At 39.2% G+C, this 25,800-nt stretch overlaps 1 protein-coding gene across 3 annotated transcripts in view; it reads right to left on the bottom strand.

Annotated features, from left to right (window-relative positions):
• TMEM108 (transmembrane protein 108) overlaps window positions 1-25,800 on the bottom strand; it is a 167,513-nt gene that overhangs the window by 126,446 nt on the left and 15,267 nt on the right. The window contains exons 1-2 of one of the 3 annotated variants that reach the window (XM_056336145.1): window positions 24,429-24,545; window positions 22,788-22,825 (exon numbers count right to left, since the gene is read on the bottom strand). The exons of 1 other annotated variant lie outside the window; for it this stretch is intronic. The gene's annotated coding sequence lies outside the window, so the exon portion shown is untranslated. Of the gene's footprint in view, window positions 1-22,787; window positions 22,826-24,428; window positions 24,546-25,800 lie in introns of those variants that run through there. One more of the 3 variants, XM_056336146.1, reaches the window with a different exon arrangement.

Genomic DNA, 25,800 nt, shown 5'->3' with positions numbered 1-25,800 from the left:
TCTTGGTTGAAAGAGATGATAGCATTGAAAATGATTATGCGCAATAGATATTCCAAGGAAAACCACTAAAGAAGGAAAGCTTCACAGTGAAGGAGCCCAAGAGACCTGAGGTCCTCTAGACAGATATGCAAAAATGTCAAGTGAAATGAGGCTTTCAACTAGGCATCTTTGGCTTGCTCAGTTCATGGAGAGAGAATGCCTGAAAACACTTACCAGGCATTAGGTTAGCAGTGATCCTTGTGTGTCTACAGCTGGCCAGCTGCCTCACCACCTGTCAGCACATGCTCTTCTTCACTTTGTAAGAGAAGTCCCCAGAGCCTAAGAACGAACACTTTAGCAATGGCATTCAAGGCCTCTCAAGTTTGCTTAGGTAAATTGCTATAGCTCTGCTGCACTGGCATCCAGGAAAGAACTTTAAGCCACATGGGTTCAGATGAACTTGGGTTGTAGCCATTTTAATTCTTTAAATGAGGGAGTCAGATTTGAAGTCCACTGTGTTCAGCAGAGGATCTCCACGGGCCTTGGAGCAGGCTCTTAATCACAAAACACATCTTGAAACACAAAAGAATAAGTGAGAAGTGTTGTGCTTATGGGATTTCCACATTATCAAACTATTAAGGTGAAGTAGTGTCTAGGGAGGAGGCACCTGAAAATTGCATACTACCAGTGCTTTTAAAAATTTCTACTACTACTGTGCAGGGTATGAAACTTATTATACTAGATAATATTCCTGCATATAAATGAAAGCAGAAAGAAACCATCGAGAGGAATCAATGAGCTGAATGGAAGTTTTTTTCTTCCTTCTTAATCATGTCCCAATTTGATATTTTCTGAAAGTTATTCTTGTCTTTTTCTATTATCAAGTGCCTGAAATTCTCTTTGGTGTAGGACAGCTGCATCCTACCGAAGTTGACAAGCCCTAGAAAACGGTATCTGACAACCAAACTCTAGAATGAATCTGTAATGGCTACTTTCAGGGTAAAAGGAATCAGTGCAGCAAGGTATGACACCTTGCTCAGCTGCTGCTTTCTGACACTTCAACGGCTGCTTGCAAGGTGACTTAGCCTGTAGGCATGCCAGAGAGGACTCCAATCTTGTCACATCTCATAAACAAAGCAGGACTGGAATTGGTCAGTATTTGAATGGAAAGCTAAATTTTGTGGGAGACAGGGATTCAATAGATGGCAGTCTCACCTCAGAGTCAGGACTGAGCAGACAAACGAGTGTGTTACCAAGGGCTGGAGGTGCCATTTTTAGAGGAGGTGCAAAAATCAGGTACCAGGCTGAAAAAACCCTAAGGTACTTTTGGAAGATCATGACCAGCTGTTAATTTCTCACTGAGAAACAACATTCTGCCAGTCTGTAGACATCCTCTCTCAGTTTCAAAGTGATACTCTGATGAAACTATGACAGGCTCTTTCAAGTCTCCTATCTCCCACTCCAGAGATTGCTCAGCTTAGTGAAAAGTGATTTATTTTCTGTGTGTATAAGACCAGAGTTTCACTGTACAAGCCACTGAATACAGCATCAGATGGGCAGCAGATGTCACAAGAGTGACACTGAACTACGGATTTTTTTAACTTTTAGCATTGAATCATTCTCACAACACACTGCTAAGAGATGATTGAGCTGTGACTTTGACCATGTAATCAGAAGGGAGAGAGGTAGAAGAATTTCACTTACATCCCTGTAAGATTTATCCTGTTCTTGGGTCTGTGTAAAAGAGTGCAGGTCTCCTGAACAGGTGGGAGATAAAAAGCTTCACCTTCTGCTATATCATGCAAACTAGCTAGCAGAGTTCAACCAGCGTGAGTCATGAGTCATCTGGACCAACAGCAATGCTACATATTCAATCTTTAATGTCAGAAGCAAAGTCACATCAAGGAACACATCTCTCTAATTGTCCTGTCTTCACCAGCCAGACACAATGCATCATATCAAGGATTGAAGCTACCTGCCCTTGTGGGCAATACACTACTTTCAATCACCTTGTCCTAAACACGAACTGATGTCAAGCTGCTGTCCAACAGCACCTACACAAACAGCTGGATGATTTCCCCATACCAAACTCCAAGCGATTTTAATAGTTCTGGATAAAGGTATTCTGATGTGTTTACCAGTGTCTGGGATGTCTGTTCCCCCCTTTTTCTTGTCAGAGTGCTGTAGGGACTTAATCCCTGCAGCTCCAACTCAGAGTTTGGAAAAACTACAAGCTAGAAGGGCCTTTTGTTTTGCCAGCATTCAACACATAAAACACGTACCCCTTTCTTCCTGGGCCTATCATACAATGTCAACCTCATCTCACACTATTTTTTTCCCTCTCTGATACAAGCAAAAAAAATAGCGTCGATGTACATGTGTCAATATGTTCATAAATACAATTGTGAACAAGATGCTTCTAGAGCGACTGAGGAAAAGTGTGCATGGGTATGTGACTTTACCTCTATCTGCACGTGTATATGTGCTCACATATATGCACAGTATTTTTACTTTTTAAGTTTTGTACACATAGTAGTTCAGTTTTGTTCCCATATTTTTTCTGAACACAGAGAGGTAATACTCCACACTGCTTTTTAGGCACAAAATATTTTGCCTTGTTTGCAGAAAACAAAGTAACTTTTAAACAGTAAAAGAGAAAAGGAAACAAAGCATTGCACAATGATCAATGGGGACAATCTGAAAAGGGGTAGACAAACATACTGAAAAGGAGCCCTACCCCAGGAAAGCAAATTACTATTTCAAGCCTTTGAAGAATTTCATTACCTATTCCATCACAGGTTTGATTTACTGTACCAAGCAATCAACTAGTCTTTGGCACATGGTGCAGAGAGATCTGCACTCAATGAAGAAAAAGGCTAAAGACGACATTTATTGAAGTCAACTCCTGCTCTTTTGTTAGCAATGTATGACTTTCTCAGTGTATCAGTGACACAGAACTCAGAAAACCTGAAAAAAAAATACACAATGGGGCTACCAAAAGTACGAGTAAATGGTACTGGTTAAATGAACAGCATATGACTGGGATGAGGAAAGTCAAAAAATACAGAAAACAGCATTCTTGTTCACTTGTGTGGCTACACGCAAATCATTTGGGCATATTATGCTGTCAGGACACAGAAGCCCAGTCATTCAAAAGTATGTTCCAATGCACATTAGGAACTTTTGGGTCCCAGCCTCCTCTCTGGCACTGATGCTGTGTTGTTTTTGACAAGCTACTTTATCTTTTCACTGAAGTTTAACTAGCTGTAAATAGAGAGAATATTACTTACCTACCTTAGGGGCAGGTTAGGATTCTTAACTACATAATAGACCTTAAGTGTTGTCATCCCAAAACCCCTTTAACTGAAAAAAAACATGACGTACATTTCAAGGAGTTTCAGCCATTTGTATCGATTCATTTCTTGCAAAGATGGAACACATTTAACCCAACAGAGGAAGGAAAGACATGGAAAGAAACACAGACTTCTAGATCATTATATTTTAATGTAATAAAGAGATGTAAGTACTACAGAGTTGGCATGGATTGCAAGAAAGGGCCACTGCTAATGGTACCAATACAGCTTTGAGACCTGAAATATCTATGACTGTACATACAATCAAGTACAATGAGTATTCATAATGAGAGCAAAAAAATCTTTAGGTTTTCTCATAAAAAATGAAAGCTGATGTTCTGTGCCATTTCATGTTTCTCAGTTGTGAATGAACTGCTTTTTGTTCACTCCTGCTTTTGGCTAGCAATGGAGGTTCAGCAATATTCCCTTCCCATTTTCACCATAAGCCAAGCCTGGTGACCTAGCTGCCTCATAACAAAAATCTTGACTGAACAAAGAAACCATTTCTCATCCACTTCACATAATGCAGCACAAATGAAAGCCCGGGAAATATTTTATTCCTCCATACTGCTTTTCACAATGTAGCTTTTCAGAAGCATTTCATTTGTCCTCTATGCATTTCTACACAGTAACTTTGTTATCAGCCAGCCCTGGAAGGGCAGGAACTCACTGCTGTCAAAATGTAAGGACACACTTCAAACTGCTTAATGCTCTTGGCAACCTGCAAACTCAACTGCAGCACGGAGAAGTCCATCTCTGGATAAGCACACCTATACTGCAGGGCTCACTGGGGAAGTGGTACACAAAAGCAAGACCTGCTCTCAGGCATGTCTCTCTCAAGTGGGCAAATTCCCGGGAACTAGATGCTGTATTGTTGTTACAAATACTGTAAATTTAAAGGTGTATTCCATAATTAAGAGTTGCAACTTAAAACAACTGCTTGTTCTTAAATTAAAAGACAATGGCAAATTTGTTTGCAAAAGGTGCACAAAATGTTCAGTGGAAATTAGTTTGAAAGAATCTTGATGAGTTTCTACACACGACAAAAACAACAGTGTAATTCAAAGAAACTCTATTGCTGTTATTCCTGTCTTATTTATACAGTCTTATTTCCAGCAGAAATCAGGAACTACTTCTGAAAGCCATAGTGTTGAGTACACGTCTTTCCCCAATACAGATTTTTTTGCGTTTACTCCAGCTTTTTAGTATACATTCGAACTATGGTATCTAGTTCAGTCCAGCTTGATCTACTCTTGACTCTGTTTTTGTCCTTTCTTTTTATTTAAATCAATACCTACATTATTTATCAAAATGTTTTCATAGTCCTACTACAAAGAAGTAGCATCATATTAATCACAAGAGGTGCTCACCTCAGTATAACATTACACACAATCCCCTCTACAGTCTACCTATTTTGAGAAAGTCTATCTTACAAGCCAGCAAAAAGGGCTTACAAGCAGATTAAAGGATAAAACTGCTAACTGTGCTAAAATGCATGGTCGATACACCGTTAACCACAAATCCGTAACTGTTTTGCTGATAAAACATTGCCTAAGATCCAATTTGTTCACATTCTTCATTACATGATCAGCAAAACAAGAAAAAATTCTGCTGTTTCCAAAAGAGCTGTGCTGACCTGCAGTTGTATCTTTATAATTGATTTTCAAATTCCTCTGTTGAGTTTTAAAGTGATTAAAGGAAACCAGCATGGAATTACCCCTTTACGTTCACTTTCCCTTCACCACACCTAATTATGGCAAGTGTTTTGACTTACAGTGTAGGTCTTACAGTTTAAGTGATAAATACCTCCTTCTGCCTGGAACTGGGTGCTGAAACTCCTGCACAACAGCAAAATCACCATGCTGGAATGCTACTTTGCCCAGAGAAGTTGCAGAATCTCCACCTTTTGGAGGTTTGCAAGACTCAGCAAAGCAAAACCACAGTTAACCTTTGGCAGTAGCCCCTTTTGAGCTGGACGCTAGACCACGTGACCTTCAGAGACCTCTTCTAAACACAATTTATATGATCCTATGACTTTGTACTTGGTTGGTGATTAATATGTAAAAGGCAATTCTCCTGGAACAGCTATTTCTGGAGCGCTTCTCGCTCAGTGGAGAGTCTTTAGTGACAATTTGAAGTGGAAGATTTTACTTCATGAGGATGTGTTTGGAATCCTCTGCCATCTATCATCCTCAGAAGTATACTATCTTGTAACATTACAAGAATGTATGCAAAAGGAAGAGATGTTGAAGACACTACTTTCCCCATGCTGACCAGGGCTAAGAAAAAGATCTTCAGTGAGCAGAGTAAGACACAGCCACATGGACGATTAACAGAGATCTGTAGCAATTGCAAAGTCCCCTCCTCATCACAAGCTCTTTCTCTAATTGAATGAAGACATAGGATAACTTGCAAAAATCCTTCAGGTGCTCTGAGTTCCTCATATATGCAAGGTACGGAGTCTAATGTTATAGAAAACATTCACTCACGTACTTGGAAAAAAATAGTCTGTATTATGCACAAAAATGCTTAAAAGTTTTTGCCCCACCTATTTCCATCTTTATTTTTTTTCCTTCAAAATATGATCCTATCATATACAAGGCTAGCCTTGTATAGTAAACTGTTTCTTTAAAAGGGAATTAAGAAAAGCCAGAGCTCACAAGTACTCTTCATTCAGAGCAAAGAGGAATATAAAATAAACCAATTAAACACTAGAATTTTAATATGCATATACTAAAAAATTACAAGTATCTCAAATGCATTGAAACCAAAGTAAAACAATAGATCATTCTACATTCTGGTATCTCCTTAAAAAAATAAAAAAAAAATCTAGCCTATTAGTAGTTTTTAGTCTAGCCTTACAGTTTATAAACAAAGATTCACTTAAGGAAACAGTCTACAAATATTTTTACATGTGATCACCTCAATCTCCAGACAAAAGTAAGCATTTAACATCTAAATATAAATTTATGCATGAAACTCACCTCAATTTCATAGAAATTGTTTGAGAAAGCATCCATATTATAGCAGCTAGCCCCATCCATTTAAACTTGGTCTATGTTAACCATTTCACACATCACTTAAGCAAAAGTAACTAAAATGATTAAAAAGCTTAACTTGTAACTAGAATTGAGTACGCAAATTTTATTGTTGAAGTTATGCACAATGCTGGAAGCATAAATCACACTTACAGCAGACAGACACTTTGATTTCTCTCTGGAGTACAATCTACTTGGAAAGTCATTGCTGGAAGGTAACTTTTGTGCCAAGGTAGTTTGATATCTAAATAACAGATTTAAAAGCCTTCTTAGTTGATGGCTGACCATAAAAGCATTTGGTCTGTTTGCTAAAATAGTTCAAAAAAGATCAATCATTCATGTAGGAGAGCTCTCATGAGCAATCTGGTGGGTTTTTTGCCCCACAAATCATATCTGATGCTTAAGTGTTCTTCACCTGAAGAAATGAGAAGAAAAGCATTTTATTTTCCAGTATATACATTAATCCAATTATTAGAATAACTCACCTTGAGAACTTTTAATCTGGGTTAGATTAACTCCTTGTTATAAACATACATACATAACTGTGTAGCCTAGTGATCTGCAGTCTTTCTTCATTTGCAGACACACCTCCTGCCCCACCCCACCCCACCCCTCCCCAGGTATTTTCTAATGGAGGTGAGACTGAGTCTCAAACAAATTTAAGCCTCCTGACAGTAAACTTACTTGACTTTGACTGTTGTAGAATATTTATAAGTATCCCAGTGGTACCCAGAGATCTGCAGACTGTCAGCTCCATGACCACTGTGCTGCCACCACAAGTCTGCTCATACTGGCATGGGCATGTTCTTCAGTGGGAAACCTTCAACTAGTAACTGAACTCTGTTTTCCTTGTAGATAAAATTACACAAGCCTCACAGATCGAGAGGATAACACTGTCTCATATCTTTTATTTAGGGTTGGTTTTTTGGGTTTTTTTTTTTCAAATTAAAGAAAGCCAACTTTGACCAAAATTATCTGTCTTACAATACCTTACTTTTAAGCTTTTTAATACGTAGATCATAAAAAGAATACATAATAGTCATTACAGATTTTATAGAAAACATTCACTCATGTACTTGGAAAAAAATAGTCTGTATTATGCACAAAAATGCTAAAAAGTTTTTGCCCCACCTATTTCCATCTTTACTTTTTTTTCCTTCAAAATACGATCCTATCATTACATCCTGGTGAGGCATCTCACCTGGTCATGGATCTGAAATCAAAACTAGTCAAAGGCTAATACATAGTTTCCCAACTGAAGACTCTTCTTCCAGCACTCACTCCCCAAGAACCAGGAGCACCGAATTACATGAAAAGTGAGAAGAATTACACTGCCTTCACTGTTCCTGGCCAGTGGTATTAAAACAGACGCCTTCTTTGCATTTCAAACCTGCATTCAGAGCATGAATGCTATAAACCAGCTGGGCACTTTGCTAAGTCAGCTCAAAAAAGGAAGACTGCTTCAGAAGAAATTTCAGATTCCTGCCAAGAACCACTTTAATTTTTTATTTTTTAAAAAAAGCAAACCCTACAACACAAAACAAACCACCACAGTCTAGAAGAACAAAAAAGACAAAGTTTAATGGGCCTGAACATAGATTACATTCTTCCTTCAGTGACATTCATGAAAAATCAAGTCATGTCTAGTTTTAATAGAAATGAAAATATAGTCTCAGTCCATGAGGCTACCAATGAAAAAATCAAGTTTTCACAAGTATGTTCAAAAAGTACCTAGGTAAGTGTCCATGCATTGGTTACCAGAACAAAACCCTCTTTTACGTACACAAACAATAGCTTGGCTGTGCATCCTGAGGGCTGTGCTATCTGCTTGTAGGCACAGCAATCCAACATACTTACGCAAATTTGAGTTTGTTTTATTGTAGCAGTGAGCAAACTTTTGCCAGAAAGCCTGTAGTGTTTGTGTCAGCTAGATACTAGGAGGTGCTCCCAGACACTGCAGGATGAGTATGTTCCGTCCCATTGTTTGACAGAGGGCTCTAACTACAAATGCCTCTTTAAAGTCTTGCTTTATTTTAGAAGTTGCATTGGGTACAACCAGATATAGTCAATTCTGTTCATGTATCATGCTGGTATATAGCCCTATGAGAACTCATGCCTTCCATAGCTTGCTGTTTTCACAAACTATTCCATAAACTTACATCTTTGTAAGGTGTTTCATTAAAAATTATGACAAAGTCAGAATTGCCTCTGACTCTGCACAAACTTGATTTTTATCCTGTTATTCATTCATGCAGAATTTCTGAGCTCATCCAGTCCTTACCACTTATTATTTATTCCATGTCTCACATAGCAGAGATGAGAACTCTGTTTTACTTTGGTGTCAGTCCAGCCCTTCAAACTCACAACCTTGTATAAACGAGGCAGAGTGCTAGAAGGGAACCTGTTAAAAACTTTACTGTAAGGACCAGAAACAGGCTATTAATCATCAAAAAAATCTCCTTAATATTGCACAGAAGTAGTAGGGCCAGTTTTGGTGGCAGACTTAAGACGCTAGTTTGTAGTCATTTAACGTTAAAACTGTCCTGTGAATTGTGTATTGAATTGAGTCTAGAATCTTGCCACAAAAAACCTCCATACCTTCAAAAATTCATTTAGTTTGTTCAAAATTATTAAAAACGCACAGGAGGAAAACTACTGAACAGAAGAGCGAAGTCCTGAAGTGCAATACCTACTTCTAAAAATTTTCTTAACAGAACATGCTTTTCAACTACAGCCAGTGTTCTACCCAATTTATTCTAATATATTGACTTTTAAGGCCACAGCTGTCATCCTCTGGACTTCATTCCCAGCTGTCCCTTCTTTTTCTTGTAATCAATGCAACTAAAGCTACTGCAATATTTACTTCTGCCAACTTAGTTCACACAAGTCTATTTGCCTTTTTTTTTTTTTTTGTAAAAGTATTTTATTTCTATCTTGGCTTCAAAGTTGAATCAAAACTTTTCGGCTGTATCTCTCATAACTACTTACTGTATATTAAATAAAAAGCAACTAGGCATGAATAACAGAAGTAAGGCTAATTGAAAAGTCTGCTTTTCCCAAGCATGTAATGACCCTGTTGCAATGGCAGGGGATTTGGTAGCTTTGCAAAGCATTTTTGATATTTTCAACAGGCAGAAAACATCTCAACTCCCTAGGCACTCCACTTCCAGCATGCCACCGCTTAAAGGAAAGTATATCCATCTACGCAAACAAAAAACTGGCTGAAGTCAATGCATTAGAGATAACTCATTTTTGTTCCCCCACTCTGTAAAAGGGCAACTGTCTAAAAACATTGTTTACTTTCTCTACAGGTGCCTCTTTGCTTCTCCTTCCTTCTTAGACCCCCAAAACACGGCACTAAATTCAAAGCATCAGAACAAGCCCACCGCAGCCAGAATGCAGTTCTAAGTGCGCATGCATAAACAAAGCTGTCATAAATGTCACCCCACCAGGAGTCCTGGACTTGACTAAATTATTGTAATGAGTTCAGTATCAATCAAATATGCTCCCCTTGTCAGAAACAAAGCCTGGTTTTTTGACTTTTAAAAATAGCTATTAATGTCAATCATGATTTGAAGTCAATCGCACCAGGAGGGCTGTGGTTGGATCTTGAAAATTTTAAGTATGGCATGACAGATGGTAATAGGAAGCCTTTGTTACTCATGCAGCAGCAACAACAACTACTCTGCTGCCAGAATATACAAGGAGAAACACAAGCAGGGCTTTAGGTCAACATTTCCTACTGAGATGAAACACACATAGCAATGAAGGGCTTTTTATTGTACAGGAACACGTGAGCCTCTAATTCTGGAACTTCCATGAAAGCGAGACCTGCATTTCACATACACGGGTTAAAAACCTGCATAATTTTTAAAAAGATACCTTTTTTTTATATAAGAGATGTATATAATACATCTGCAAAACAGTCCTGCAAGGGAACACCTCATGCTAAAAGCATGTCTGTCTACATGAGCAACCAGCACTAGATGCAGCTATGTAAAAATGTCTATGTAAAAATCAGTGCATCAAAATAACATCAGCCCTGTTATCAAAATGTCTTAAGCCTTACTCCTAGAAAAAGTGGGTGCAGAAGTATATGAGGTATGCCACAAAATATCTATTTTGTGTGTATGTGATTTTCCTCCACAGCATTTTCCTGGGCTGACAATTAGGCTTCCTGTATTGCTTTGCACTTTGCCTTTGATGCCTTCTGCATCATCACTCTGCATTTGAAAAGCCACACAGCCATTTACACTCTGGTTTGATGCAGGTTCTCTCTCTTTGGGCTCCTATGCCCAAGGAGCAACAAGCCAAGCAAAGAACTCTTCCCTTACACCTAGCCTTATACTTTTTGTACCAAGTGGGTAGCTATATTGAATGTGAAGGGCCAAGACTATAAAGTTTCCAGTCTTTAGACACAAACCAACACCTCATTTGGAATGGGTTATCACAAAGATGGCCAAGCATTACACTGAACAATGTGCTCTTTAAAGCATAAACATGACTTGCAAGCATGTTAAAGAAAAGAAACACATGCCTAAAATCACTCTAGCTGCATTATGAAAATATTGAACAGATTTTTGGCACAGGACAACAGCCTGAATTCCTGATTCATCACATACTGCTGTATGTCTATAAAGAAAATAGAGGGTAGGGGCAATGACTCCTTTCGAGGGGACACACAGAAAACACAGGATCTTGTCACTGAACTGGGGTCTACTGATGAAACCACCAAAAGTGACCAAGAACCTGCAACTCTTTCTTTGCTGCAAGCTGGCATATTGCTCCTGAGAACAGTATGGCTGTCAGGCAGCAATGCAAAGGAAAGTGGCAAACATCACTGCATTAGTCCTTACAACACAAACGTCTTGCGATATACAAGTAGCATTTCTTCTAGCCCCCCCTATCTTAGATGATGCATTCTTAGGAGAATGACAAGGTAATTCACCATCAAGCTGTTGCCTCCTCATCACCACCTCTCTTCATGTGACAATCATTGCTGTCATGAATGTTCCACTAAAATTGATGCTTGGTACCTATCCCTGATACCCAACTCACAGTCTTGCAGCTCCAGAAAAGCTCCAAAGAGGAAAAGAAATCATTTGACAGATCTTGTCACTAAGCTGCTAGCCACTAAGGTGTTCCCTTTTTTACACCTCCTGGTAAAGATAATTTTCATTGTCCATACTTTTGGTATTTGGTTTACATTTTGCGCATCAGTCTATGTACCGTGGCATGTAAAGTTCATAGCTATATAAAAAACAACCTACAAAGCAGTCTCTGCAGAACTCCACATATAGCAAAATCAGCCTGTTCAGGTCTCAAGGCTTAGCTCCCCCAAATTCACAAAGATTTGCAACGTATGCCAAACTAACACCACACAGCTTAGAATTCCCCAACAGCACATCAAAACTTGTTCCTCTTCTTCACACAGATGCAATCGAGAGGCACGTCTACCACTCATCCCTGAGTGAGACATATAAAGGACTTCCAACAGATTTTTTGCAGTCTCTGAAACTCTGTCCTAGCTCTCAGTGAGGTTTTCTGCCTTGATCTTACAGATCTTGAGTAGAGCACAGCACAAGGTTATAATTCAAGGCAGGCACTGCTCAGTTGTCTAAGCCTTCCAATTAGTGTCCATCATGTGTTCTCATCCTCAAAAGCTGTGCTACAACACTGCAGCTGCTTAGGTGGTAAATAAACAATTCTTTGTCATCCAAGTGTCCAGGATAATGCTCTCTAGTCATGGGTAAAAACAGGTAAGCAGAGCTTCCCGGAATAAGAGGTGGAACACAGAGATCATTAAAGCAAGAAAAGGTCGGTAAACAACTTGCCTTTCCTCAGACAAAACAGGTGAGAACACTTATTCTACTTTCCATCTCTGTTTTTTAATCTTCAGCTTTCCAAGTGAACCCACACCAAGCTTACACTGAAGTCGGCAAGGGAGAACATAATCCTATTTATGAACTGCAGACCCCATGGGGGAGGACAAGCAATGGGACAGAGTGTGCAGTCAACGTGACTGGGTAATTCCTTGCAGCTGAGGGCCTCAGAAGCCTCAATATTATCTGCCTCACTTTGATGTCATCTGTTATGATAGGCTTTGATTTCAATTAGGGCTACTCTGTTTTCTTCTTTATGTCCTTTTTTTACTGTTTGAAGAGCATACAGACAAAGAAAACAAGAAAGATACGATTCTTTGTCGGGAATTTTTGGACACTGAACAGCCATGGTCAGAGAGGACTAGCTCATATCTAAAATGCATTTGAAAACTGTAGGCATCCCGATCAACTGCACAAGACCTGCCCTGTGGATTAAATATACCAAAGTGCAGTATGTTCAATATCACTAGAAATGAGCAGAACTGCTGTGCTTGTCCAGGCCACGACTCACATGCAGTAAGGCCTAGGTATCCATTGAGAGGCATGCTACTTCTTACTGGCTGACATGAAGCAAATGCACGGAAGATTGATCCCTCATTGTTTATGTTTTGCTTGTAAAAGTTGAGGAAGAGACCTTGAAAAAACATTACCTACTTTGAAAGGGAAGAATTCAGTCAGTTGTTTTTTCCTAGAGAAACTGCTCGCCTATCTAGCTAGAAAGATTATCTAGCCTGCTCCGTTTCTCCAAATAACTGCCCATCCCAAGATGCAATGCACCTTCAACTGACATCCCTAAACAAATTCAGTCTTATATAATTTTTCCTCAAAATCTACTAGCTAATGCACATTTTGAATAACTGGGACATTTCTAATGCAGAGTAATAAGTAGTCCAGCATTCAGAGCAAGCTTTCCTCAGGCACCAACCTCAATCCAAACAATTTATTGTGGTTTTCATTTTAAGCCACTTCTAGATCTCTCCATTTCCACCAGCCTGCAAATAAGCTACTTTTTTTTTCCCACCCCCCAAGGGGGCACTATTCACACAGTATTTCCAACTTTGCTAGAACTAGGACATAAAAGGTGCCAAAATAATCCAAAAAGTCCCATCCTATTGACTGCTGCCAATTTGGATTCTCTGAACTTAACCATACTGGAAATGGCTATTTAACCATAAGCTTAGTATATTTCCTCTGAAAAAACAAGGCAAAGGCCCAGATTTTTCAAGTGATTTGTCTTCAGTTTATTACCAAAGCTGAGATCATTCCTAAATCCTACAAAACAGCCTCTATGGTCTTTAGTGCAAGCTGGCTTAGTTCTTCTTGCTATGTAAGCACTTGGATTTGACATTTCTTTCCAATAAAGTGTTCTGTGCCACATGCTCTTGTGTGAAAGGAGCTATAAGAAATGTTATCATTTCATCTTACAGTTGTAGCCTACTACTTTTATTTTTTTTTTTTTTTTAAATGCCCAAATAGGTGAAATTCCTGGATCAATTTACTGTGAAAAGCTACTTCGGATGTGGAGTAGGAAAAGAGGGGGAAGGGTGGGTGATGTCAGTTTGATAATACAGTTGCTGGAAGAAAACACATTTTATATGGGTAGCAAGGGTCATCAATAAAAACAGTGGACATCATAAAACACTGTTACAATATAAATGTGGCAACTATTCTGAGATAGGGCTGTTGGGTTTTTAACTGCACCATGAAATATGACATTTCCTAGTGGTTTACGCCAGTTAACAGGGGCAGGGCCATATTCAATGTGTGTCTATTTCTCTGCTTACAATAAAAACATTTCAGGTCTCCTTCATTATTTAAATTTTACAATTGAGTTGTTCACAGCTTCAGTCAGGTTTAAGATTAGCAGCTGGGCTATGACTGTCATAGTCAGATATTCCACTTCTCCTTGGAAAAATGCTGTGTGAGGACATGGCTGAATTACAGTCAGCTTTCAGTTGCTCTTCGAACAGATTCATCTTGCTGGATGCTTGGTAAGTGAATAAATACAAGAGATGTGGGGGGAAAAGGAAAAAAATTGTCTATTAGAAATTTAACGTATAGCCTAGGCAGCAATAGCAGCTTGACAGGTCAGGCAGATGTACAGTTGGTACCCCCAAAAATGGACAGAAATCACTATCTCCGTCTTCCTGACTCAGATCCACTGACACAGTTACAATTAGGTAATTATTAGGAAACTGTCCAGGATCTTCTAACCTTGATGGAAGTTGTATTGTGCTGTTATTAGCAAGCAACCCAAGGATGTGAAGTGTGTTTTTCCATGGGTTAAGGATGATGCCAATTTTACCAGATATTACTCAAATCAGTTCAGCCGTGTTCTCAGTGGCAAAACTCTGAAAGAGACCAGAGCTATTCCTTCACAGAAATTACTTTGACATCAAAACAGAAATTTAAAAATGGAGCCAGGACTTTTACCATATTTCTACAACAAAAGTATTAAAAAAAAAATATTTCATCTTAAGAACCACAAAATATAGCTATTAAGTTCAAAGAAAGCAAAAAAGTGAAATTTTATATGCTTGGACACACAAAAAAAAACCCCAACCACAACACAGTGAAATGATGCTCACTGTACAGAAAAAAAGTACCATTACAGGAAAAAGTCTGTTGTAAAAAGATAAAATAATAACCCAATATATAGACAATAGCTAAAGAAGTTTGGTAATGTTATTTCAAAAAGCATTCATTCCACTGGATTGCTTTAAAAAGTGATTCTTTCACTGACATCCTGTTTCCTAAACAGTATTTTTCCCCCCGTACCTTAATAATCCTAGAAAAGCCCACTATCCAATTACTTCCCTGGGTAAGAGAACACTGTGCTGTGGCTCAGAGCTATGAACCAGACAGACGGGCCAGCCAGTTTTTGCCAGACAGAGCCTAGAACAGGCAAGTTCTGCCTGCATTTTCCTCCATGGAGGAAATAAATTCATTCTTTCCATTCTAACCAGTTATGGAGGCTGTTCTAGTATTCCCTCCTGCAGTTAACTTTTGGGAGGAAGAAAAAACATGGAATATGATGAATAGTTTATTGTGCTGAAGCATGGCAGAGTAATCAGTGTAGATCGACAATCACTAGCTTCAGTTAAGCTGCATGGCTTGTGTAAATTAAGCCTTTAAATAGCCCTGAACACACAGCATATGTCTAACACATCCCGACCAGCCATTGCATGGCCACTGAACATAGAGCTCCAGCTGCTGTTCCTATGACATTGAAGTTGTCAAAGGCATGCCAAACAGGCACTCAGGGAATTAGCCAGCACTTTTGGAGACAGCATTAACCGCTCAGTGTGTGGATTTCACGAGCCTAGAAAGTACAGAGGAATCTGACAAACAAATCCAAACAATTCAGGTTATGTGAGTCCCAGACCACCACAAGACAGTGACAGGTCAATCTGCTTAGTTGAAGTACTTTCTGGTATCAGAAAAGCACTGCACACACTAGAAGAAAAAAAAAAGTATCATCAGCAAACTCTCCATTTGCTCTCCATCCCCACAGCATGTGAAACAGAGCAGAATGAGCCCTTGGGACACAAGGGCGGTCTTCCTGTACCACAAATAACACCATGAGAAACTATATCCAGCAGCAATGTCACCCACATGAGGGTCTGTCTCACCTCCCTCTGATACCCAGAATAAGGCTGTTACCTTTTGTGCCAGAGACTATTGGTCCCCTTGAAGACTTGAGCCTGCAAGGTGAAGGTAATTATAAGCTTTACATGTTCATCTTTCCCCCAAACAACCTGAATGAACCACATGGTTCCGCTGCTTGGGCCCTGAATTAAGGGCCTGAACAAATCACGAGCTCTGTCCTGGGCTTGCCTGCCAGAAGAATGCATGCAGTTACCTCCTCTGCAGAGCATTAACATCTGCTTTAGCAGCAAACCACGATTCCAATGAATGCTAAAACCCACCAGGTTTATGTAATGCTGGACAAGATGCTTCTCCTTTCATGTTTTAGTCTACAAGATTAAGCCTAGATAACAGGAGAAAAATATTTGAAATTATGACTGCTATGGGATATTATTAACTAGTTTAACATCTTTATTAAGGAAGTTGTAAAGATCTCAGGGAAGCGATGTCTAGAATCCTACGCTTGAGCATTTAATCTTTCTCACTAACAGGATGTTACTACCGTTTAGACTGTGACTATTCAAAGACAAGCAGCCAAGCATATGTGAAGGGGGTCTGCTTGACCACTGTGTACCTTACAGAATTATTTGTACAACTTGAACTCAGTAGAGTTATCTTAGCATGAAACTGGCATAACACAGTGTCTAATCAGTCTTATTATCCTAAATTCTCAACTGTTTCCTGGTAAGCTGCATTTATGTCTTAGCTGATTATCCACTTAAACTATCAAGTACCAATTACAAAATGCAGTAACATTAACGTCACAGATGCTTGGATTCAGAGAGAAGAAACCCCAGATCATTTTTGGGATAACAAGTTGCACTACAGAGGCAGCAGACCTCAGTATGAAATGCCTGTCTCTGTGGTTTAAAATAAATTCATTCTTGTGTACAAATTACTCATTCCTAAATAAGACTCTAATTAGTTAGAAATAAACCATGGTATAAGTTTGCTCACAGCGCTACTGCAAACAGGCATTAGGATCACATTCATATAATGGCATTGGCAAGTGCAATTCCTTGTGCAGTCAACAGGAAAGTGCATCTTTTAAGCGTTGTTTTATGGCTGGTCCTCATGGAATAAAGCCCCAAGAATCTTGTTTTCCTTGTACAGAGAGGTCTGAAAAATTTAAGCAGTTTTGTTGAAGACTGCTTGCAACCTGCCCCTGTCCACTTTGCCAACTGAGCTCCCCAGGCTCAAACAAACTGCAGACATTCAAAAGAAAAACTTGTTCAAAGCATTCTCTTAGCTCCTGAAGGCATGGTAAAGTCAACCCAAAACACCATAGTGGCACTGTCAAGATCAACATGTCTCACTGTGCTTCCTCACTGCCTGTGTCTGACCTGACCTTACATTATCGTTGTAACATCAGCTTTCCAACTTTCCAGACCCTTCGGAGAAGGCCAGCCTGTTGCACCCTGGGCACTGGAAATTAATCAATGGTGCTAAATCGTTCAAACGGTTACTGGCTAACTTTTGACAATGCTTAGGCACACTTTGGGAGTTAGCAACATGCAGATAGAACCCCAAGCAAGCAGTTTACAGGTGGCTACCTTCCGGAAGCTAAAAGAGTTTACTTATATAAGGACAAGCTACATGTAGCTTGCTGTGCTCAGGGCATGCCAGCCACATTTATTTTATTAATACTGATGCAGCCACACTGGCTAGGTAAGATAAACAGTTCCCAGCTGCAGCGTCACAGCACGCAGGGACATGGTTTAAGCAATGGACTTGTAAGTCCTGGGTTAACGGTTGGACTTGATGATCTCAAAGGTTTTTTCCAATCTAAATGATTTTCTGATTCTATGATTCTCCCTTGCAGCACGGCCTAATGGCATAGGATAAGTTGTGGCTCCATCCTGAACATCCAAGAAGAAACATGAATCAAAGCAGTTGAGATGTTTGTATGTCTTGATCTAGAAACCTGGGTCTTTTAGCTCAGTGTGGACAAGCCAAAGGTTCATCCCCAGTAGGCAGCAGCTCACCATGGGCCACTCATCAGAAAGAATGCTCTGTCTGGGAAGACTGGTGTTTTGTCCACTTTCAAGCTCTCACCAACTTTGCCTTAGGTCCCCCAGTTGTCTTCCTTCCCCTGCATATTGCTTTGAAAACATTATTTATCTTTCTTTGAGAAATACTGCTCCCTTGTATCTTCATGGCTTCTTAGCTCTCCCTTCATGCCATCTGTTGCCTCTTGCCTGCCTCCCTGCTGACACATAGGCTTCTCTCAATTGTGCAGCAAAAATGCATTAAGGGAATTATTTTCCTTCTTGCTTTCTACTCCATCTGAACAACACTGTCACAAGGACAGCTGAAACTGAGGAAAGAGAAGGAAAAAAATAAAAGAAAAAATATGCAGAAGATACAAAGCAAGGGGAATGAAGCCTATAGTGCTGTGGAAAAGCAGGCTGGTGTTATTTCTGGTAGATCACTGTAACTTGAATAGTTTTTAAGACAGTGTCATTAAATGGTTTAAAAATTGAGTGCTGTGCAAATGTAATTGGTAGGAGTAGTAGGAGAAGCAAGTGTTCAGAGAAGAGCTGCTATAATCTAAAAAGTGCCATCCTGAAACTGATCAGCCATCCATCTACCCGGTATTCTGCCTTCAATGAAAAGCATGTCTGAAAAAGCCATTTATTTCCCCTCAGGACCTAATCCTTGGCTACTGAAAAATCTTCCATTTTAAAATGCCAGTGGCTTAACAGTGAGTAAATATCTAGGGCTTTAGAAGAGAGAAAGAATGAATTTTGACTGCAGTGACAGGGTAAGAGTACAAAAAAATAACACCCCCCCCCCCCCCAAAAAAAAAACAACTTTTCTCCCCATACTTCCCCCTCCCTCCAGTGCTCTTCTAATGCACTAAGATGAATATCACACCCATGTTTGCTGCCAAGCCAAAACAATACATAGTAAATGTCTAAAAAGACTTGAGGAATTACTTAGCAGATCCCAGCAGGTTTCTTCCAGTCCTTTCCATAGGGCAGTAATGATGTGCTCTGTAATTGCACTAGGCTGAGGTGCTTGTCTGCATTCATTTCTACATCTGCACCTATCTACATACAACTTTTCATTCACAGTTCCCAAAGTTTTACAAATAACCTGTAGAACCCTTTATTAAACCAGCTAACACAACCTTCTTGCAGACACACATACTGAAAAGCAAAGGTACTTTGTCTCAGAGAGCAAACAAATCAGCTGGGAAGTTGGGAACTCTGACTCCACCTCCTCCCCTTGCTCAATTTGCCAAGCCACATGCACATGCCTCAGTCCTATTTATTTCACCTTCCCTTCTCCCTTCCATTCTTCTTGTTTCATAAGCAAAGTGCTTTTGTCAGCACAATTCCTTAACGATAAGGCCAAATGGGAACGAACATCTAACACTTCTTTTCAAAACTACACATAAACCGTTTGCCTTTTTTATTTTTCTTTTTTTAATCGTGCAGAGATAGTTATCTGGCCAGAATTCAGAAGGCTGGGCAAGCAGCTTCAGTTCCACAGGGACAGGAAGAACAAAATTCAGTGGATGGATCTGCTAATCAAGGGATAAATGCTGGATTGTACGTACTTCAGTAATCACTTCCATCAGCTGAGTTAAGTGACAATAGATGCTCCAGAGGCTCAAGCTTTATACTTCAGTATGCTTTGCCCTATTAAATAAGCAAAGAGAGTACAAAAACTTTCCACTTGGAGAAGGAGCTCACTTGAAGCACTTTCCCACTGACAATTATTTCTGGAAGAGATTAAGTGTAATTTGGGGAAAAGTAAAGGAAACATCATAAAAGTAATCTTTTAAATATAATTAAAGTTTTAGTTGAGGAATTAAGTGTGGTGGACAGCGGAAGAGAGGAGGAAGGAAAAGTTTTAGCTGGATTAAGAAGAATTTAAATGACTAGGCTGGACTGCCTGGTTTTTTCCAAGTAGATTAAGAGTTATAAAAAGGAAAAGGACTCATACTACATGAGATCAGCCTCTCCCTCCAGATTACAAGGAGTTTAGTAATTATAGTTATGGAACACTGCCACTTCCCTAACTAAGGGACTGAAACAACAACTTCTCACGTCTGACAACCTACTCACCACTGAATTTTCCCTGGAGACTGGAATGCAAAACCCCATGTTTAGTGCTGAGCCCTAAAAACAATCACTTAATAAACCACCTGAAAAGACTCTGTTAATCTATAAAAGGGGTAAGCAGTGAGGGCTCGAGTTAGGAAGTCTTGCTGACTTGAGGAAGCAGTAGTCTTCCAGCAAAGTGCAGCTTTTCCCTTTATAAACTCTGTTAGTTAAAATAACCTGTAGCGTACTTACCCACTTGACTGGTTGTGCTCTCCTTGGCAAAGAGACAGTCACATGACTACATAGCTAACATTGAAGAAGCAATGTCTCTACCTGTTCAGACTCTTGTAAGTCAAGGGGTCATATGCCTTCTCTTCCAATTTCACCATCTAGCCATTAAGGCTTATACACTGTTCCATTACTACATGAAATACATAAAATTCATCTTGATCAATTTGGCAAATGTCATTCTACATTGATGAACTACTTACTGCAACAAAGAATAACCCTCTTACTAAAACTCATGTAAGAGCCTGAATCTTACCTAGAGAGAAAGAATAAATTACGGGCAATCTGTCTTTCAAGTCACCAGAAAGTGTATTAGGCAAAACAATGGAAAATATGACACCAGGAACAATTCATTGCTGTGCCAAAGCAGGATTAAGTTATCTATCATCTTTTTAATCATCTGCCATTGGATTATATGAATTCAAAGACAGTATAAATACACTGTAATTATTACTTAAAAAAACACCTGAAACTACTGGTATTTCATTTAAAAGATCAGAACAGATAAATTATTTTGAAACTAGATTCTGATACTCCTGTTTACACCAAGTAGTACATTGGCCAAAACTGACCAACTGTAACAGCTGTGGGAGAACATCTGAGAGGACATTGACTTAAGTGAGCAGCTGTGAAATTGCATGGTCCTGAACCAAGAATAAGTACCAGAAAGTTGTCTAGTTTTTAAGGTAATTTATTATCTTATTAGACTTTTCTGGCACTCTGCAGTTAGATGTTACATTTCAAATTATATCTTCACTGAATAAAGGGGAATAAAAACATCAATAGTTGAATTCTTCCTTGATATGAAGATAAAGGATTAGAAAGAAAAGCTAGGGACAGGACTAAACAGTATTTGCCATTCATCCTGATGTACAACACTCTTGTACTGCAAAATAACAGAAGAAATTTGTCAAAAATTGGGCAAAACAATTTTAAAGTATGCTAAATAACGCTGTATAGTACAGAAAGTAATAAAAAAAAATAATCTCCATGAGAAGAATTACAACTATAGACACTGTACAAAAACATTGTAATTAAAACTATGATCATTAATAGCCCAGGGCCAAAATCTCTCACATTGACTCATGAGTAAATAGGAGAGGGAGTATCTCCATGTTTATTCTGTTCCAAAACAGAAACAAAAAAGCTGCTTTACCTCAGTGAATGACACCTTCTGGAGAAGGCCATTTAACAACAATGTTATCCATGCTACAGGGTACCACTGCTTTGGAGCCAAGAAACCAGTATCACATCTAACACAAGACCCGCTTACTTCAGCAATCTCTAGGGTCACTGCAGGACTATACAGTTTCTAATTAACCCTACTTTCTTGCTGTCAAATCTTTGTCATACTCCTGTAATCAGTCCTGTCCAAATCATTGAAAACAACTGCACAAATACACCAAACAACTTCAACTATTAAGTCAACAGAAAGATTACTGTTAATTTCAGTAAGTGATCCTCCATGCTTTTTCAAAAATATTCACGATGTAATCTATTTTCTGCAGTCAAGACATATGCATAAATTACTGAAGATTGCCTTGTACTAAGTAGGGACCAGATTATCCTTCCAGCAGAAAGTGCTACATAAATGGGAGAAAATTACCCTAGGGATTCCCTTGAGGTGGTACCTCCACACCAATTAAAAAAACAATCCAACAATTAAAAAAAAATAGACTATCACAGTTCAGAATACAGAAGCAGACAAAGGAAATAAATTCAGTCGTGGGACACATCCCATCCCAGAAACCAGCGGACATCTGTGAAAGACCCTGTATGAGTTCCAGCCCTTACACACAGCAGTATGGTATCAACTAATTTTTCTGTTACTGAACAGTATTTGTGGTCAGTATGTTATTTTGGATAATGCTGTTGCAGCAAAGCAGTGAGCAGCTGGCTATTTAACAATAGGAACTGGGCAACCCCTCTTGAAATAAGAAACTAAACTTTCATTAGCCACTTTTCTCATCACATTGTGTATGCCGTGAGGGAGATCCGAACGGAACCCACCTCTGCAGCTAGTTACCGTATTTAGAAAGGGTCTACAGTGCCAGAATGCAAAGTGGTGGATTACTCCTGACCTTACATGATTACCCAGCTGTCAGCTACAGACTGTAAGCTCCAGTGGTAAAGAAATCTGCTTGAATAGTCCTTTGGTGATCATGTTTCATGAGTTTTGCTGTATTTATAACACAGTAGGAAAAAAATCTGTATTAGACCTGACATGATAGACCCACCAATATTAGAGTGGAGCTGTGCAGGCTCTCTAAAGAATGAGAATTTTAGCCTTGAACATCTATATAAAAAAGAGGGTCGTGGAACAGGCATAGGAGAAAAAACAAAAAACAGTGGCTGTGTTTTGGTTAACTACTGGCTTGCCTTGCACATCAGTAAGGGCATTCTATTAAAAAATACCCAAATGTTGTCAATTTTCATGCGCTACCAACTACATGGCAAGAAGCAGTTCAGTATGATTCCTACTATATCTAACTTGAAGAAAGACAGTGCCAACCCCCTATGGAAGAGATTTATGGCTGCAGTTACCTTTCACTTAGATGTTGATCTAGGGCCAGGCTGTTTCTCTGCAACAAAGGTAGAAAGAAGTCAGGTTAAAGTACACACACAGAAGAAAGTCCTAAGGGTGGAAACACTGCCCAGTGATGAATTCACTCTCCCAGAAGTTAAGACTCCTGATTTCTATTTTTGGCATTCCTGTTGTCATAGCATTGAGGCATTGGGAGAAGGGTATATGATATGTGATGGGGCTAGCTTCCATGATTTTACCCAGCACCATTCTTACAGTCATAAACAGCTGCACTAATTAGCATATAACTACTCACAGAGCACTGCCTAAAGTCAGTCAGATACTGCCTCAGAAGGGTATTGTGAAGTTTAATTAATGCACACGAAATACCTGACAAGCCTGACACTGGTTCTCTGCATCACTGCAAGGTAGTATGCCACAGCTGCAGAACACCGTTACTGGTAGTTTAAAGAAAAATAGCAAATGATCCCCTTGATAGACTTGAGTATTTGCCATAACCCACTAATGCATTTTATATCAGACAGAGAAAATGAAGGCGATTCAGTACAACATGAGGTTAAACTGAATATAAAAAGCATTGAAAAAAAATATGTGGAAAATATTTTACAGCTACCCTTCCTGCAGCGTGTCAGTGAGTTATCCTCTCCTCACATAAAAACTTCTTAGTTACAGTCTTTGAATATCTCCCCTGGATAGTTATCCATGTCAGATTTCAGAATATTAGATTAAACAAAGAGCTTACACTACTTGCACAGAGTGTGAAAATCATCCTCCCACCTCCTCAATGCCTTTCCCAACTCACTCTCCCAAGCTCCTGCCTCAGAAACAAACTGCAACAGCTGTGCTGTCAGATTGAGCATCAGACTGGTTTTGTACAATTAGGTGCCGATACCTAAAATCACCTATTCCTTGAAGAAAAAGGCGCTGCTGGCAGCCATGTATCCAAACCCAATTCTTAGGGAGCCCTGCTGGTACACAGTACACTATGGTTCTTGAAAACTAAACACACATTTTGGGAAGCAGCCAATTATTTCTTTCTAATCTTAGATAAAAAAACATACCCCTTTGACAGTCTAACACTTTGTACATTTCATACATAACTTTCATCTACAAATCTTAAAGCACTTCCCAAACAAATCTCTGTGCAGCAACACCACACCTTCCATAGGAAATCCACCATTATAGACAAAGTGTCAGATTTTAACACGTCTTGCCACATTTGATATTGACATGGATAGGTCCTAATGGTAGCCTTCAAATCAGCCAGGGCTAGCTGCCTAGCCCTTCTGTTAATTACACTGAGCAACAATCTCTGTGTGGGGTTTTTAAAGATCCTAAAAGCTTTTTACATTTGTTCATTTACTAGCCCGTTACACAGGAAACTTGACAGAAGCAGCAGAACCATTCTCTTCACTTGCATTCAGTTATTCCTTTCACTATGAATTATAAGATCTTAATAAATTGATCTTTGATATGAACACAAGTTTCTCTCAGAGAACCACATTTTTTTTAAACACATTCATTTTTCCACATTCCTCCCTGGTCTACTGCAACAGATGCACGTTTTAGGTGAGACTGCCTCTGATATCTATAAGGGGAAAAGAGCTGCAGAAAAACATGCAGAACAGCTTCCTCCATACCTGGAGACTTCCATTGATCACTGCAGACAGTCTTCATACTTGAGTCAACATTCTAGGAAAACTTCCAAGGAACATGCCCCTAACAGATTTCACCACATCACTTTCCTATGCCTCCTCTACTCATGCAAGAGAAAAAGCATAACCCTTCTTTCCCAGAAGCTGCTTATGTGAAGAGAGAAAGAAGGGCAGTTTTATTAGGACTCCTTTACTCTGATCTGCTCTGTGTACAGTGCATGCCTCAGGTCATTCTATTTTGGTCTTTTATTCCTGAGGTTGCTTTAAAATAAGCCGCACCACTTACATCAGAGAGAAACCAGGTATCAGGATTTCTTAACCCATTACTGGATGAGCTATTGAAAATTACTACCTCCACTTCTTGAAATTTCAATTTTCCAAAAAATTTCCTTCACTCCTCCAAGTCTGGGTCAGGCATCCTGCAACTTGAATCATGAGTGCAGCAACATTAAATTAGAAAAGATGCCGGAGAGAACAAACCTGGAAACTGTTAAGAGATACCCAGCAGAAAGTCACTGGGAAGTTATATACAAGTGTGTGAAGAGCACAAAGTACTGTTTCCCTATACATACATGTAATTGAAGCTGCAAGAGACAAGCATGATGTTACACATGCATGTCTAGTAAGTTTAGCACAAGAAAACAGGAATGCTAGCTGAATTCCCTTGTAGATGAAAAGACGTCGTGTAAATCTTTCTGATCTGAGATTAGGTAAGACAATAAAATGCTAACTACCAACATGGAAATGTGCTTGATAGTTTTGTGACCAAGAAGCAGAATATTTTTATTTCTTTACAAAGCAAAAGTTCATGGGATGACACAATCCCAGGAAAGAAACACACAGAAGATCCTCCTTAGTGTAAAGCTGGATAAAACCAGATTGATCACCCATAAGCAGACAGCTAAAATTAACCTGGAAAGGCGCAGTAAGATGAAGGAAGAATTTCAACAGCCTAAGGGGAAGGGTAGAAGATGTCAAATTCTCCAAAAGAGGAAAATTAAGGCAAGACATAAACGTATAGAGTTTGAAAGATGAAGATAGATGTAAGCTACTGCTGAGGAACAGAAAACTGAAGAATACAGTATTATTAAATTGCCAAAGAAAAGTCCAAAGTAAGAGTAGCGTGGTGGTTCCTGCCAACTGGTACCTGACAGCCTCCATCCTGAAAGCTATTAGGTTCTGTGGCAGAATGAGGAAATATAGTAGACTGTGTGCCTAAGACAACAGCATGTTAAGTGAGATTCCACTCAAGGACATGAAAGTTTACATCTGAAAAGAGAAAGCAACAAATGCAAGTTAATAAGCCTACTGTGATAGGTAAAACATCCTTCTTCAGTTTAAAGAAAAGCTCTTAGAA

The sequence above is a fragment of the Falco biarmicus genome, chromosome 4 (assembly GCF_023638135.1).
Source record: "Falco biarmicus isolate bFalBia1 chromosome 4, bFalBia1.pri, whole genome shotgun sequence".
Classification (NCBI taxonomy): Eukaryota; Metazoa; Chordata; class Aves; order Falconiformes; family Falconidae; genus Falco; species Falco biarmicus.
The sequence above is the reverse complement of the archived record's forward strand: the minus strand, read 5'-3'. Positions and strand labels throughout refer to the sequence as shown.